We start from the raw sequence: 12,084 nt of genomic DNA, 5'->3' as shown, positions 1-12,084 counted from the left end.
GCTCCTGACCAGACCTAGGCGCCTCGGGCATAGCCTGAGAAACTAGCTAGCCCTGAAGATAGAAAAATAAGCCTACCTTGCCTCAGAGAAATTCCCCAAAGGAAAAGGCAGCCCCCCACATATAATGACTGTGAGTAAAGATGAAAATACAAACACAGAGATTAAATAGATTTAGCAAAGTGAGGCCCGACTTACTGAATAGACCGAGGATAGGAAAGATAGCTTTGCGGTCAGCACAAAAACCTACAAACAACCACGCAGAGGGCGCAAAAAGACCCTCCGCACCGACTAACGGTATGGAGGTGCTTCCTCTGCGTCTCAGAGCTTCCAGCAAGCAAGAAAAACCAACATAGCAAGCTGGACAGAAACAATAGCAAACAAAACTTAGCTTATGCAGGGCAGACAGGCCACAAGAACGATCCAGGAGAGAGCTAGACCAATACTGGAACATTGACTGGAGGCAAGGAACAAAGAACTAGGTGGAGTTAAATAGAGCAGCACCTAACGACTTAACCTCGTTACCTGAGGAAGGAAACTCAGAAGCCGCAGCCCCACTCACATCCACCAGAGGAAGCTCATAGACAGAACCAGCCGAAGTACCACTCATGACCACAGGAGGGAGCTTGACCACAGAATTCACAACAGTACCCCCCCTTGAGGAGGGGTCACCGAACCCTCACCAGAGCCCCCAGGCCGATCAGGATGAGCCAAATGAAAGGCACGAACCAGATCGGCAGCATGAACATCAGAGGCAAAGACCCAGGAATTATCTTCCTGACCATTTTGGGCTCCCTCTGGTGGTTACTGATGGTACTGGGTGATTTGTGTTCTGCTGTCTCTGGTGTCCACCTGTTCTATTAGGATTTGGGAGTTTCCTATTTAACCGGGCTTTCTTGTCATTTCCCCGCCGGCTATCAAGGTTATCAGAGTGTTTTGTTACCTCAGCTTCTGGCTTCAGTAATCTTCAGGACAAGCTAAGTTTTGATTTTCTTGTTCCACGTTTTGCTTTATTTTTGTCTTGTCCAGCTTGCATATAATTGTCTCTTTGCTGCTGGTTGCTTTAGTGGGCTGTAATTGCTCCTCATGTTCCATGAGTTGGAACATGAGTTCAAGTAATTACAGGATGGTTTTTTGAAGGGTTTTTTGCTGACCGCGCAGTTTAGTTTTGTATCCTCTGCTATCTAGTTTTAGCGGGCCTCATTTTGCTGAATCTGTTTTCATACTGTGTATGTGCCTTCCTCTCATTTCACCGTCATTATATGTGGGGGGCTGCTATTTCTGTGGGGTATTTCTCTGGAGGCAAGAGAGGTCTGTGTTTCTTCTAATAGGGGAAGTTAGATCTTCGGCTGGTGCGAGACGTCTAGGATCAACGTAGGCACGTTCCCCGGCTATTGTTATTTGTGTGTTCAGGTTTAGGGTCGCGGTCAGCTCAGGTTCCATCACCCTAGAGCTCGTTGGTGCTTGTCCTTTTGTGATTCCCTGCCATTGGAATCATGACAGTATAGCCGGCCAAAATGTTTGGGCTTAAGTAGGAGGAAAAGTAGTCTGAGAAAGTTTTTTTTTTTTTTTCTCTCCTCTGAGGTTGCTGCCTAGCCTTAATTGCAGCCAGGCTGATTTTTTTTTTTTTCCTCCTCTTAATCCTTGAATGGCTCTGACCTTAGCTGTTTATCATGGACGTCCAGAGTTTAGCTTCCAGCTTGAATAATCTTGCTGCTAAGGTTCAAAATATACAAGATTTTGTTGTACATGCTCCTATGTCTGAACCTAGAATTCCTATTCCAGAGTTCTTTGCTGGAGATAGATCTAGTTTTCTGAATTTTAGGAACAATTGCAAGCTGTTCCTTTCTTTGAAATCTCGCTCTTCTGGAGACCCTGCTCAGCAGGTTAAGATTATTATATCTTTCCTGCGGGGTGACCCTCAAAATTGGGCATTTGCACTGGCACCAGGGGATCCTGCGTTGCTTAATGTGGATGCGTTTTTTCTGGCATTGGGTTTGCTCTATGAGGAACCTAACCAGGAGATTCAGGCTGAAAAAGCTTTATTAGCTCTCTCTCAGGGGCAAGATGAAGCAGAAATATATTGTCAAAAATTTCGGAAATGGTCAGTGCTTACTCAGTGGAATGAGTGCGCCCTGGCTGCAAAGTTCAGAGATGGCCTTTCTGAGGCCATTAAAGATGTTATGGTGGGGTTCCCTGCACCTACGGGTCTGAATGAGTCTATGACTATGGCTATTCAGATTGATCGGCGTTTACGGGAGCGCAAACCTGTGCACCATTTGGCGGTGTCTTCTGAACAGGCACTTGAGACAATGCAATGTGATAGAGTTCAGTCTAGAAGTGAACGGCAAAACTATAGGCGGAAAAATGGGTTGTGCTTTTATTGTGGTGATTCAGCTCATGTTATATCAGCATGCTCTAAACGCACAAAAAAGGTTGATAAGTCTGTTGCCATTAGTACGTTACAGTCTAAGTTCATTCTGTCTGTGACTCTGATTTGCTCATTATCATCCATTTCCGTCGATGCCTATGTAGATTCAGGCGCTGCCCTGAGTCTTATGGATTGGTCATTTGCCAAGCGATGTGGGTTTAGTCTTGAGCCTCTGGAAGTCCCTATTCCTTTGAAGGGAATTGACTCTACACCTTTAGCTATGAATAAATCTCAGTACTGGACACAAGTGACCATGCGTATGACTCCCGTTCATCAGGAGGTGATTCGCTTCCTGGTATTGTATAATTTACATGATGTTCTAGTACTTGGTCTGCCATGGTTACAAACTCATAATCCAGTCCTTGACTGGAAAACAATGTCTGTGTTTAAGCTGGGGATGTCAGGGGGTTCATGATGATGCACCTCCGATTTCTATCGCTTCATCTACTCCTTCTGAGGTTCCTGTATTTTTGTCTGATTATCGGGATGTTTTTGAGGAGCCTAAGCTCAGTTCGCTTCCTCCTCACAGGGATTGCGATTGTGCTATAGATTTAATTCCTGGTAGTAAATTTCCTAAAGGTCGTTTGTTCAATCTGTCAGTGCCAGAGCATACTGCTATGCGGGATTATGTTAAGGAGTCCTTGGAAAAGGGACATATCCGTCCATCTTCGTCCCCTTTGGGAGCAGGTTTTTTTTTCGTGGCCAAAAAAGATGGGTCCTTGAGGCCTTGTATAGATTATCGTCTTTTGAATAAGATTACCGTAAAATATCAGTATCCTTTGCCTTTGTTGACTGATTTGTTTGCTCGCATTAAGGGGGCTAAATTGTTCACTAAGATTTATCTTCGGGGTGCGTATAATCTTATACGAATAAAGCAAGGTGATGAGTGGAAAACCGCATTTAATACGCCTGAGGGCCATTTTGAGTATTTGGTAATGCCTTTCGGACTTTCTAATGCTCCTTCAGTCTTCCAGTCCTTTATGCACGATATTTTCCGTGAATATCTGGATAAATTTATGATTGTGTATTTGGATGATATTTTGTTTTTTTCTGATGACTGGGAGTCTCATGTTCAGCAGGTCAGGAAGGTGTTTCAGGTCCTGCGGGCTAATTCCTTGTTTGTAAAGGGCTCAAAGTGTCTCTTTGGAGTCCAGAAGATTTCTTTCTTGGGGTATATTTTTTCCCCTTCTACTATTGAGATGGATCCCGTCAAGGTTCGGGCTATTTGTGACTTGACGCAGCCTGCATCTCTTAAGAGTCTGCAGAAGTTCTTAGGCTTTGCTAATTTCTATCGTCGTTTTATAACTAATTTTTCTAGTGTTGTTAAGCCTTTGACGGATTTGACTAAGAAGGGTGCTGATGTTGCTGATTGGTCTCCTGCGGCTGTGGAGGCCTTTCGGGAACTTAAACGCCGGTTTTCTTCTGCTCCTGTGTTGCGTCAGCCTGATGTTTCGCTTCCTTTCCAAGTTGAGGTTGATGCTTCCGAGATTGGAGCGGGGGCGGTTTTGTCACAGAGAAGGTCCGATTGCTCGGTGATGAAGCCATGTGCGTTCTTTTCTAGAAAATTTTCGCCCGCTGAGCGGAATTATGATGTGGGTAATCGGGAACTTTTGGCAATGAAGTGGGCATTTGAGGAGTGGCGTCATTGGCTGGAGGGTGCTAGACATCGTGTGGTGGTCTTGACTGATCACAAAAATCTGATTTACCTTGAGTCTGCCAGGCGTCTGAATCCTAGACAGGCTCGTTGGTCACTGTTTTTCCCTCGTTTCAATTTTGTGGTTTCATACCTGCCAGGTTCAAAGAATGTGAAGGCGGATGCTCTTTCTAGGAGTTTTGTGCCTGACTCCCCTGGAAATTCTGAGCCCACTGGTATCCTTAGGGATGGGGTGATTTTGTCGGCCGTCTTCCCAGACTTGCGACGTGCTTTGCAGGAGTTTCAGGCGGGTAAACCTGATCGTTGTCCGCCTGAGAGACTGTTTGTTCCGGATAGTTGGACCAGTAGAGTCATCTCCGAGGTCCATTCTTCTGCGTTGGCAGGTCATCCTGGAATATTTGGTACTAGAGACTTGGTGGCCAGGTCTTTTTGGTGGCCTTCCTTGTCGAGGGATGTGCGTTCTTTTGTGCAGTCTTGTGAGGTTTGTGCTCGGGCTAAGCCTTGCTGTTCTCGAGCCAGTGGATTGTTGTCACCTTTGCCTATCCCGAAGAGGCCTTGGACGCACATTTCCATGGACTTTATTTCGGATCTTCCTGTCTCTCAAAAAATGTCTGTCATCTGGGTTGTGTGTGACCGCTTTTCTAAAATGGTTCATCTTGTACCCTTGCCTAAGTTGCCTTCCTCCTCTGAGTTGGTCCCTCTGTTTTTCCAGAACGTGGTTCGTTTGCATGGGATTCCGGAGAACATCGTTTCTGACAGGGGATCCCAGTTTGTGTCTAGATTTTGGCGGACGTTCTGTGCTAAGATGGGCATTGATTTGTCCTTTTCGTCTGCATTCCATCCTCAGACGAATGGCCAGACGGAGCGAACTAATCAGACCTTGGAAACTTATTTGAGGTGTTTTGTTTCTGCTGATCAGGATGACTGGGTTACCTTTTTGCCGCTGGCCGAGTTTGCCCTTAATAATCAGGCTAGTTCTGCTACCTTGGTTTCTCCTTTCTTTTGTAATTCGGGGTTTCATCCTCGTTTTTCCTCTGGTCAGGTGGAGCCTTCTGATTGTCCTGGAGTGGACATGGTGGTGGATAGGTTGCATCGGATTTGGAGTCATGTGGTGGACAATTTGAAGTTGTCCCAGGAGAAGGCTCAGCAGTTTGCTAATCGCCGTCGCCGCGTGGGTCCTCGACTTCTTGTTGGTGACTTGGTGTGGTTGTCTTCTCGTTTTGTTCCTATGAAGGTCTCTTCTCCTAAGTTCAAGCCTCGGTTCATCGGTCCCTATAGGATCTTGGAAATTCTTAACCCTGTGTCGTTTCGTTTGGATCTCCCAGCATCGTTTGCTATTCATAATGTGTTTCATCGGTCGTTGTTGCGGAAGTATGAGGTACCTGTTGTTCCTTCTCTTGAGCCTCCTGCTCCGGTGCTGGTGGAGGGAGAATTGGAGTATGTTGTGGAGAAGATCTTGGATTCTCGTGTTTCCAGACGGAAACTCCAGTATTTGGTCAAGTGGTAGGGTTATGGTCAGGAGGATAATTCTTGGGTGGTTGCCTCGGATGTTCATGCTGATGATTTGGTTCGCGCTTTTCATAGGGCTCATCCTGGTCGCCCTGGTGGTTCTCGTGAGGGTTCGGTGACCCCTCCTCAAGGGGGGGGTACTGTTGTGAGTTCTGTTTTTGGGCTCCCTCTGGTGGTTACTGATGGTACTGGGTGACTTGTCTTTCCTGGGTTTCTGGGTTCCACCTGTTCCATCAGCTTATGGGAGTTTCCTATTTAACCTGGCTTTGCTGGCATTTCCTCGCCGGTTATCAATGTATCCAGTGTGTCTTGTTACCTCTGCTCCCTGCTCCTAGAACCATCTGGACAAGCTAAGTTTGGATTTTCCTGTTTTGTGTTTTGCTTAATTTGGTTTTTTAGTCCAGCCTGCAGATATGTGATTCTCTGCTGCTGGTTGCTCTAGTGGGCTGAAATTGCTTTTCATGTACCATGAGTTGGCACATGAGTTCAAGTAATTTCAGGATGGTTTTTTGAAGGGTTTTTCGCTGACCGCGCAGTTCACTTTTGTATCCTCTGCTATCTAGCTTTAGCGGGCCTCATTTTGCTGAAACTGTTTTCATACTACGTATGTGCTTTCCTCTCATTTCACCGTCATTATATGTGGGGGGCTGCTATTTGCTGTGGGGTATTTCTCTGGAGGCAAGAGAGGTCTGTGTTTCTTCTGATAGGGGAAGTTAGATCTTCGGCTGGAGCGAGACGTCTAGGATCATCGTAGGCACGTTCCCCGGCTACTTTTATTTGTGTGTTAGGTTCAGGGTCGCGGTCAGCTCAGGTTCCATCGCCCTAGAGCTTGTTTGTATCTGTGCTTGTCCTTTTTGTGATCCCCTGCCATTGGGATCATGACACAGAACCAGCCGAAGTACCACTCATGACCACAGGAGGGAGCTTGACCACAGAATTCACAACAGTCTACCAAGCTGAGGTACCTCTTTCAGTACCATCCTGCATTTCAGGAGGTCCACTCTGCTTTGGTTGGAGTCTGAATGAAGGATGCTGGCTGGAATGGCTTGGTTACATGGGCGCATATAAAAGATCACTGCTTCTCCACGTATTTCCAGTCTGACAAAAACTTTACTCACAGGACACAGAATATATCACACAGATACAGAGGGCAGGCCAATAGAAAAGCGGCAGGCCAGACATACATTACAATAGCCGCAGGTGGCCGGAGCCTGCCTATATTTACTGTGGGAATTTCAAAGGTGGGGGGAGGACAAAAGACATGCATCTCACATGGAACCTATTATACATTCATACTGTATAACTGCATAACATATTCTGGGTGCTGAGTGGTTCCGTAACACGTAACACCTCCCAACTTTGATAAAGTAGAGGGACACACAGATTAGTTGGGACGTATGAGTCTATCTATATATAATTGTCTAAGGGTTTTTCCGTCTGTCTGTCTGTCTGTCTGTCCTGGAAATCCCGGCTCTCTGATTGGTCGAGGCCGCCAGGCCTCGACCAATCAGCAACGGGCACAGCGACGATGATGTCATAATGGTTGCCATGGCGACGATGATGTCATAAAGGTTGCCTTGACCAATCAGCAACGGGCACAGCGACGATGATGTCATAATGGTTGCCATGGCGACGATGATGTCATAAAGGTTGCCTTGACCAATCAGCGACGGGCACAGCGACGATGATGTCATAATGGTTGCCATGGCGACGATGATGTCATAAAGGTTGCCTTGACCAATCAGCGACGGGCACAGCGACGATGATGTCATAATGGTTGCCATGGCGACGATGATGTCATAAAGGTTGCCTCGACCAATCAGCGACGGGCACAATCTTCCGCGAATTCTGGAATCATCATTGTCCATATACTACAGGGACATGCATATTCTAGAATACCCGATGCGTTAGAATCGGGCCACAATCTAGTGTAATAATAAAAGCCTAGGGTTGGGGGCCAACTGCTGCACAAGTGCCCACAGGGGAAATCGCCTGCTGCTCTGTGACCAGTCTGAGCAAAAGGATCAAACTCTCCCATTCCAGTCTACAGGTCCATGAAAATCAGACACGACACGGATGCCATCTGTGTGCAATCCGTGCGCTGTTCGTTTTAACATTGTAATAAATAGGAGAAACTTTGCTGCTTTGCTTAACATACAAGAAAATAACTAATGGTAAAAACAGACACACTGATGAAAATCTGATCTACCACACTGATGAAATAGGACTGACTTTTCACGCATGAGATAAAAACGGATGTCTGAATGAGACCTTAGGCTGGTTCCACATGTCTGGGATACACGGGCCATGCTCACAACACAGAACCCAGGCTGATTGCCAGGTCTCCTGACCTGAACTTCAGCAGCTGCCAGATATATGCCTATGAGGTGGTTATCTGAGCCCAAGTGTCGTGATGCGAGCATGGTTTGCGATTCATGCGACATGTGAAGCATAGCTCAACATAGAGTCAGGCGTGCCTTCTTACTTCGCAGGGCGAACAGGTGTTTCACCGACAAAATCAGGTGGCTTATTACGTTGGGCTGCAGTTTTTGGTCGCACTCCTGCCACTCAGTTACCCTTTGGGTATTTGCACACAAACATTTTTCAGCCGATGTTCAAGTTTTGTTTTAAAGCCAAAGCCAAAAAAAGGAACGTAAGTGTGAGATACCTGTTTTTCAAATATATTTTATTAACATTTTTTAAACAGTTATAGTGCATTTGTAATTTGTTATAATGTATCCACTTATGAAAAGGGGAATTCGAGGGAAGGAGAGGGGGAGGGGGAGGAGGGGGTGAAATTGGGAAAAGGAAAAGAGGGGGGGAAGGGAAGGGTAAGTAACAAAACACAAACAACAGTAACCTTGCATTTTGGGCCACTGACCTAAATAGGCCAAAAACTGCCCTAAAGAAAAACTTTTAAACTTAATTATTCATCTTAACTAGATCGTCAACAGCACCCACAATCCGCTGAATAGATTACTGATTTTGGAATCTGATGTTCCATTTATTCCATTTTTTTCTCATATTTTTGTAAATATCCATTCGTTAAGGCGAATTTAAGATCTATGGAATTATGAAGATTAAGATTGTCCACAACGTCAGTTAAACTCAGGATCTCAGAACTTTTCCACATTGCTGCAATTCTATTTTTTACCATCAACAAGATGTGGATTATTACGAATCTCGTTGAGTAATGGAATTTTTCAGTGTCCACTGAGAGGAGAGCCGTCTGAGGAGTAAGGACAAAGTCCTCATTGAGCAGAGTGCCTATGTATCTGGAGACCTGTTTCCACAGGATTGTTAAATTTGGACATGACCAAAATATGTGAAGTAAGTCCCCGCTGATTCCACATCCCCTCCAGCATGTGAGATACCAACTTGTTAGTAACTTGTAATATGTCTCGTGGAGTTGTAGGGAAATGTTAGAGGCATATGTGTTTTTTAATGCTTCTTCCCACTGATCCTCATCAATTTGTAGGCTTAATGTTTTTCCCCATTTTTTCATATATTTGTTTTTTTTAAATGAAGTCTTTATTAAAAATGCTGTATAGGTACTTAGTACAAAAAATAGAGAACATAAAGAAACCAAGAGTTTTTAAATCCTAAAGTATAAACAAATAATATATCTAATAATAATCACAAATGTCCAAGAAAATAACTATTAAAATATCTTTAATAATAATACAAAAACACACACTGGACATGAAAAAAACACATACAATACAATACAATACAAAAAAAAAAAATATAATTGGATAGGTCTAATGAACGACAATGCAAACTGGCGGGGGGTGAGCAATCCAACAATAAGAGGGAGGAAAGGCACTCAAAAAATGTAAACAATCTATCCCAGCAATACTATATTATATACAAGCTGGAAGGCACAAGTGTGCACAGTTACTAAAAAAGAGTAACCATAAAATAACCCTCATATCATTTGGGAAAAGACACCAAGGATCACAGGAGCCACTCCATAATAATGTAAGCCATGTGGCAGGATAATCATACCCCCATGACTCCCAGAGTTAAAGTGCCAATAATGCGCATACATACAAAATACATGTGTCTTACCCAGGAAAGCCAGGCACCCACCGCACAGGTACCCCAACGCGCGTTTCACCGCTGCTTCTTCAACAAAGTCCTTCCACAACACCGGCTCCCCCGCTTATATTATACAGTGGGGCAAATATATCAGTCCCTTTGTGCTAGGGGGAGGGAGAGGCTCCAGCCACAGGTTCACTCCCGGTACCAACTGTGCGGTTAATAGTTAACCCCTTCCCGACCTTTGACGCCACGTAGGCGTCATGAAAGTCGGTGCCAATCCGACCCATGACGCCTATGCGGCGTCATGGAAAGATCGCGTCCCTGCAGATCGGGTGAAAGGGTTAACTCCCATTTCACCCGATCTGCAGGGACAGGGGGAGTGGTAGTTTAGCCCAGGGGGGGTGGCTTCACCCCCTCGTGGCTACGATCGCTCTGATTGGCTGTTGAAAGTGAAACTGCCAATCAGAGCGATTTGTAATATTTCACCCATTATAACGGGTGAAATATTACAATCCAGCCATGGCCGATGCTGCAATATCATCGGCCATGGCTGGAAATACTAGTGTGCCCCCACCCCACCCCTCCGATCGCCCCCCCACCCCCCCGATCTGGCCGGTACACTGCTCCGGCTCCCCTCCGCCCTGTGCTCCGCTCCCCCCCGTGCTCGTGTCCGCTCCCCCCGTGCTCCAATCACCCCCCCGTGCTCCAATCACCCCCCCTGCACTCCGATCCACCCCCCCCGTGCTCCGTTCCACCCCCCCGTGCTCCGTTCCAGCCCCCCCGTGCTCCGTTCCACGCCCCCCGCGCTCCGTTCCACCCCTCCCGCGCTCCGATTCCCCCCCCCGTGCTCCGATCCCCCCCCCCGTGGTCCCCCCCCACCCTATCATACTTACCGATCCAGCCGTGGTCCCGTCCGTCTTCTCCCGGGCGCCGCCATCTTCCAAAATGGCGGGCGCATGTGCAGTGCGCCCGCCGAATCTGCCGGCCGGCAGATTCGTTCCAAAGTGCATTTTGATCACTGAGATATAATCTATCTCAGTGATCAAAATAAAAAAAATAATAAATGACCCCCCCCCTTTGTCACCCCCATAGGTAGGGACAATAAAAAAATAAAGAAATTTTTTTTTTTCCACTAATGTTAGAATAGGGTTAGGGTTAGGGGTAGGGTTAGGGTTAGGGGTAGGGTTAGGGGTAGGGTTAGGGGTAGGGGTAGGGTTAGGGGTAGGGTTAGGGTTAGGGTTAGGGGTAGGGGTAGGGTTAGGGTTAGGGGTAGGGTTAGGGGTAGGGTTAGGGCTAGGGTTAGGGCTAGGGTTAGGGTTAGGAATGTGCACACGTATTCTGGTCCTCTGCGGATTTTTCCGCTGCGGATTTGATAAATCCGCAGTGCTAAACCGCTGCGGATTTATGGCGGATTTACCGCGTTTTTTTCTGCGCATTTCACTGCGGTTTTACAATTGCGATTTTCTATTGGAGCAGTTGTAAAACCGCTGCGGAATCCGCACAAAGAAGTGACATGCTGCGGAATGTAAACCGCTGCGTTTCCGTGCAGTTTTTCCGCAGCATGTGTACAGCGATTTTTGTTTCCCATAGGTTTACATTGAACTGTACACTCATGGGAAACTGCTGCGGATCCGCAGCGTGTGCACATACCTTTAGAATTAGGCTATGTGCACACGGTGCGGATTTGGCTGCGGATTCGCAGCAGTGTTCCATCAGGTTTACAGTACCATGTAAACATATGAAAAACCAAATCCGCTGTGCCCGTGATGCGGAAAATACCGCGCGGGAACGCTGCGTTGTATTTTCCGCAGCATGTGAATTCTTTGTGCGGATTCCGCAGCGTTTTACACCTGTTCCTCAATAGGAATCCGCAGGTGAAATCCGCACAAAAAACACTGGAAATCCGCGGAAAATCCGCAGGTAAAACACAGTGCCTTTTACCCGCAGATTTTTCAAAAATGGTGCGGAAATATCTCACACGAATCCGCAACGTGGGCACATAGCCTTAGGGTTAGGGTTGGAATTAGTGTTGTGGTTAGGGGTGTGTTGGGGTTAGGGTTGTGATTAGGATTATGGCTACAGTTGGGATTAGGGTTAGGGGTGTGTTGGGGTTAGAGTTGTGATTAGGATTATGGCTACAGTTGGGATTAGGGTTAGGGGTGTGTTGGGGTTAGTGTTGGAGTTAGAATTGAGGGGTTACCACTGTTTAGGCACATCAGGGGTCTCCAAACGCAACATGGCGCCACCATTGATTCCAGCCAATCTCGTATTCAAAAAGTCAAATGGTGCTCCCTCACTTCCGAGCCCTGACGTGTGCCCAAACAGTGGTTTACCCCCACATATGGGGTACCAGCATACTCAGGACAAACTGCGCAACAATTACTGGGGTCCAATTTCTCCTGTTACCCTTGTGAATCTAAAAAAATGCTTGCTAAAACATAATTTTTGA

Source organism: Ranitomeya imitator, chromosome 2 (assembly GCF_032444005.1).
Source record: "Ranitomeya imitator isolate aRanImi1 chromosome 2, aRanImi1.pri, whole genome shotgun sequence".
Lineage (NCBI taxonomy): Eukaryota > Metazoa > Chordata > Amphibia > Anura > Dendrobatidae > Ranitomeya > Ranitomeya imitator.
This window is presented reverse-complemented; position numbering follows the sequence as displayed.